We start from the raw sequence: 6000 nt of genomic DNA on the forward strand, positions 1-6000 counted from the left end.
TTCCTGATCTGCAAAATGGGGCTAATAATAATCCTTCCTTACTCCTTACCTGACAGGGTTGCTGTAAGAAAAGCACATTGGAAACCTTTGATTTACTAAAGGTTTACTTTTTTTTTTAAATTTATTTTTATTTTTGTTTTTGGTGGGGCAATGGGGGTTAAGTGACTTGCCCAGGGTCACACAGCTAGGTGTCAGGTGTCTGAGGCTGGATCTGAACTCAGGTCCTCCTGAATCCAGGGCCGGTGCTTTAACTACTGTGCCATCTAGCTGCCCCCTAAAGGTTTACTTTTAAAAACAGGAGTTCTCTATGCGGTAGAGATAAACTTATGTGTATGCTAGGGGTAGATGAGGGGTGGGGGGAGGGGGTGTTTTTAGATATCTGTGCCAAGATTAGAATGGAAACTCCTTGAGGTCAGTCACTCCAGCCTCACTTTCCTCTCAGTAGCCCCTCCCTGCAACAGCAAAACCAATTGACGATTACTTAAGCTAATGAGTTCAATGGAAACACTAATTAGGCTCCCACATCTCACTACTAGCAATCAAGCTTTATTAATCAAATGCGTGCAAACATTAGTTTATATAATCATAACATATGGATCATATGTTACCTTACGTCATTGATTCAAAATGATACCAGCTCACCTCTCCATGGCACTTTAAGGTAACAAGCCGGATCTGAGCAGAATCCCCTTTCACATCTCGACTTTCCCCATCACAGCTTTGATATTCCATGGGTCAGCATAAGAAATTAAATGGGAGGGGCAGCTAGGTGGCACAGTGGATAAAGAATCGGCCCTGGATTCAGGAGGACCTGAGTTCAAATTCGGCCTCAGACACTTGACACTTACTAGCTGTGTGACCCTGAGCAAGTCACTTAACCCTCATTGCCCTGGAAAGAAAAGAAAAAAGAAAATGAGAGGGTGTCTCCCCTGATGTTTGGAGAGAACTTAATCCTGGGGAACTGGTGAGCTCATCAAGGGGAGAAGAGCAGAGGGCCCAGGAAGGAGACACTTGTGGCTAAAGGAGACAGAGAAGGAGAGGTCAGAGAGGGACGAGGAGAACTAGGAGAGCTGTGACCTAAAAACCTCTAGAGAAGAGCGTCCCAAGGCAGAGAGAGGGATCCACGGTGTCAGGCTGCAGAGAAGTCAAAGAGAGGGAGGGCTGAGAAAGGCCTCTGGCCTCTGCACTCAGGGCTTGGCAAAGAATGATTTCAGTGAATCCCAAATCTAAGACAATGTGGTCACTTCCTCAGTTCCCATCATTCCTAGCTCTGCAACCAGTTCCTCTGTTCTATTCCCCAAACAGGAGCAGGGCAGTACTTGCTAATCATTGGAGAGCTAGCCATTCACTTATTTGTTTTTTCCAAGTAGCATTTTCAGGTTTGCAAAGTGCTTTAGGGACCTCATCTGCTCCTTCTGATTCTGATCCCTGAGTGAGCCGTGGGTGTGGGTGCCAGAGGTGTCTTTTCTTTGGTGGGTAGGTTGGCCTATCTGGAGGCACAGGGCAGGGGCCATAAGCGTTGGCCTGTGGCTATCAAGACAAACTCTATAGTTCCTTCTATCCCTTCTCATTAGAAAACTCGAGGATCATCTGGGGAGCTGGGAGGTCAGGAGGAGTGTATAGATAGATGGTAGGCAGGAGTGAGGGTGGAGGTGCCGAGTGAAGAGTGCGACAAGGAGCACGGTGTGACTTTGGGCAAGTCACTCACTCGCTCTCCGCCTCAGTTTCCCATCTGTAAAATGAGGGGGTTGGGCTAGATGGCCTCTGAGGTCCCTTTCAGCCCTAGATCTATGCTCCTTTGACCCTAACAAGGAGAGGGGGGGGTGTGCGCGTGCGCGTGTGTGTGCGTGCATGCATGTGCATATACGTGTGCGTGTGTGCATGCATGCATGTGTGTGCACGTGTGTGAGTGTATGCATACATGTGCATATACATGTGTGTGCGTGCATGCATGTGTGTGTGCGTGTGAGGTAGGGGCCCAGGGGAGTGGAGGCAGGCATGTCGGTCTCCAGGGTGAGGCCGGGCATGGAGGTCAGAGGGAGCCTGGGACAGAACTGGACCTCCTTTCAGGCCCCGTCCCTCAGGCTTGGCCTTCTCTGCAGAAGTCCCAGGCATGGGCAGGGAGGCGAGAGGGGAGCCAGGGGAGCCTGGGCAGACTCCCTGGTCACGGCCACAACCCCCTTTTCCTCAGGGAGAAGCCTGAGGAGCCTGGATGGACCGAAACCGAACTCCTTCCCCTCCTGGGGAGCAGCAGCCAGGCTGGGCCCCTACTCACCCCAGCCGTCCCTCGGGGATCCCTGTGGCCTCAGCCCCCCTCAGCCCCCAGCCCAGGAAGGCCTTGAGCCTGGGCTCCGTCTCGAGCCACATCCCTACCCCCCTGAGCCAGGCTGGGGCCAGAGTTCGGCCCTCGTCCTTGACCCTCAGGGAACCAGGCAGTGCCAGGGGGGCCATCCTTCGCCCCCCCGGCAGCCCCGTGCCCAGAAAACTTAGCTCTCTCTCCTTTACCCTCCACCACCACAGCCACCGGACGGCTGCCCCCGGGGCAGGCCCTTCCCTTCAGCCGGAGGCAGCTTCTAGAGATGGGAAAGGGGGTGCCCAGGGAAAAGGGGAGTCCTCCATCCCAGCCCCAGCCCCCGTGTCTCTGGTGCCTGTCATCAGGGTACGCTCTGCAAGTCCTGGAAATCCCAACCCCATCGGGCCCACGGAGAAGCCCCTGCTGACCTCACATCTGGCCCTTTCTTTCCGGCCAGGCTCAGCCCAGAGCCCACCAGCCCTGCCTGGCTTAGGGCTCCCAGTCCGATACACATCCCGGACACCCAGCCCAGACTCCCCAGGGAGGGTGGGCACCCGGCACCTGGGCATCCCCAGGCTCCGGCCACCATCTGGAAGGGACCTCCCAGGCCCGGGGCTATTCAAGTCAGGAAGGATCACATTGGCCCAGCCAGAGGGGGCTGACAGCTCAGTCACACGAGCCGCGGCCGCTGATCCAGCCCAGGCCACATTAGGGACCACCATGGATCCAGCCATGCCAGGGAGAGCCACAGGCTCAGCCAGGTCAGATATAGAGCTAGGCCCGGTAGATTCCGAAGCATTCACTGCAGGCGTGGCTCAATTGGATGGGACCGGGCCAAGGACAAGGGTCACATTCTTCCAAGTCACCAATCCCAAAGTGCCACATACAGTCACAGACGCAGCAGAACAGAGCACGACGCCAGCCTCCAATCCAGCCATAGACCTGGCCCTGCACAGTCCGCATGCCCACGCAGCTGGGGTCGTGGCCACCTCGGGCCCAGGGAAAGGCTCGACAGCCTCTGCCTTCGCAGCCCTAGTCCTGCCTCTGTCTAGCAGAGCCTCGGGCCTGGCCACAGCAGAGCCAGGCAGGCTTCTGTGTCCACCTGGAAGGCTCCCGGGCCCGGCCCACGCCAACCCACCCACCACCATTGTCATGCTAGACAAAAGCACCAGCTCCGCCACCCTGGCCGACCCATGCACCGCAATGGTCCTAGCCTCGTCCCACTCAACCAGGAGCCCGGCCTCCAGAGGTGCCAAGGTCGTCTTCACCATACCAGGCATAGACACATCCCCGGCCTTGCCAGGCGCAGCCGTGGGCCTGCCCATCCCCAGACGAGCCCAGCCATGCACGGCGATGGTCTTGGTCACCCCCCAGAGAGCCACACCACACAGAGCCTCAGTCACCCGCCTAGTAGATAGCAGCGGGGCCCCAGCCACACCAGGGAGGGCCTTGGAGCCCCCCAGGCCTGCTGTCAGCCCAGGCGTGGCAGATATAGGCCCCTTCCTGGGCACACTAGGCCACACCCCCGAGCCGGAGGAAGAAGAAGACTCCGCTACCCGCCCTGCGGCTGTCTGCAGAGCCGCTGATCTGGAGGCCTTGGATCTGGCTGTCGCTCGTAAAGGTAAACAAAGGGGGGGTCTGGCCCTTTGGGGAACGTAAATGTCCGAGGCTGGGCAGAATCCCGCAGGCCCAAAGGCCAGACCCCGAGGGAACGTGGATGGGGAAAGGGCACGGCCACCCTGATGTCCCGCGCCCCCCAAGTGAAATTCCCTGCGATGGTCCCAAAAGAGGAGGCTCCAGGACGCCCTGAAAGGATCAGACCCCTGGTATGTAGAGAGGGGGCTCCCCCTCGCTCTCCCAGGGTTATAGAGGAAGGACTGAAGGACTGGCAGCAGGAAGGAAGGGCAGGGGAGGGTGTTCACCCTCCCCCCCCCCAAGCCAAGGCGAGGCACCAGTCACTTATTGAGCACCTACTGTGTGCTGGGCGTTCTGCCAGGCACTGGGGGTAGAGAGGCCTGCCCCTGAGGAGCGCCCAGTGCAGTGAGGGGACAGCGTGTGAACAGCCGGATCCTAACAAGCTAGAGGTGGTAGATTGGGAATCACACACTAGACTGAAGGGCAAGGGCAGGAAGCTTCCTGTAGGAGTCAGGTTTTAGTGGGGGCTACAAGGAGAGCGGTGGGGAGGAGGGAAAACCTTCCAGGCATGGAAGACAGCTGGTGCAAATGTGCGGAGGCTGGAGATGCAGGCCTCATTGGAGGCCCAGCCAAGAGCCCAGGGCCCCTGCGTGCCAGGGTGTCTGAAGGCGAGGCAGGGGCAGGAAGCCAGGGGGCTGGGATGCACAGACTTAGAGGTGACCACCCAACTTCACAACCACTGCTGATGCAGGACAGCATCTTCCACTTAGCCTTTCTATCATCTGATTTTTCAGGGTTACAACCATTAAGACCCAACTGGAATATGAAGATGGAAGGATTCTCCTGGAAGTTTAGACAAGGTGAGTTTAGGACCAACCTGCAGGGATCCTAATTTGAATGCTGGAGATCTGTCTTGTGAGGGAGTGAGCTCCCTGTCCTTGGAGTAATTCAAGCTGCCGGGTGCAGCCCTGTACTGGGGGATGAGATGGGCAGGGGCCATAGGGGACTGTGGAGGCTAGCTCCTGTGCCCCTTCCCTCCAGTGGGCCCTAAGGGCCTTTCCTCCAGCCTCCTTAACTTAGGAGGCTGTAGTGCAAGAGAAAGCCAGTTAGGGAAACCTGGGTGGACTTTGTGTCCCCATCCTTGGAGGTTCCAACAACCGGGGAGGCTCCTGAGCCTGGGGGGGGGGAGGAAGGCAGGCTTTACTAAGCACTTTCTTCACCCATCATGCCAGAGGACCAGGCATGCTCCCAGACTCCTACATCCCAAATGCCTTAGGCATCATGGAAGGGTATTAGGACCAGAGAGGTTAAATAGCTGCCCAAAGTCATACAGCAAGTTCACCCCACAGTCTCACCCAGAGCTCTGACCTCTGGCCTCCCGGGCTAGAAAGGGCTTGGGGGTCCTCTGGTCCAGACCCTCATTCTGCAGATTGAGTCCTCCTGACACGGGGCAGCTAGGTGGCACAGTGGACAAAGCACCGGCCCTGGATTCAGGAGGACCTGAGTTCAAATGCAGCTTCAGACACTTGACACTTACTAGCTGTGTGACCCTGGGCAAGTCACTTAACCCCCATTGCCCCGCAAAAAAAAAAAAAAAGAGTACTCCTGACAAGCATGGTTAGGTCCATCTGAGCCTCACAATTGCGTTTGGCAGGAAGCTGGGCTGGACCCCTTGGCCTGATTTGACAAATGAGCCTGTCCAGAAGGCCATGGGGTGCAGCAGGGACTGGCTCTTGAGGCCAGGCTGGCATCCTGGCTGTGGTGCTGACTTGCTGAGTGACCTCAGGCAAGTCCCCTCGACACTCTGGGCCTCAGTTTCCCTGGCTGTAAGATGAGCGGATTGAATGAGCCAATTTCTCAGCTCTGTCATTCTGACTTGGCCAGGGCCATGTTTGGGACTTAAATACTTGATTTCTCTGCCCCTGGTGGGGGGTGAGGACATGGCCCTTCCCACCAGTCCCAGGCTAGTTCCTGAGGAGGGCAGTAGTCAGGGAAGTCCTGCCAGACTGAGTCACTGGCTCAGGTCCTCACTCAGGCATACGCAGGAGCACCACCCCCCCACCAACCCCCAC

Source organism: Dromiciops gliroides, chromosome 5 (genome assembly GCF_019393635.1).
Source record: "Dromiciops gliroides isolate mDroGli1 chromosome 5, mDroGli1.pri, whole genome shotgun sequence".
In the NCBI taxonomy this organism is placed as follows: domain Eukaryota; kingdom Metazoa; phylum Chordata; class Mammalia; order Microbiotheria; family Microbiotheriidae; genus Dromiciops; species Dromiciops gliroides.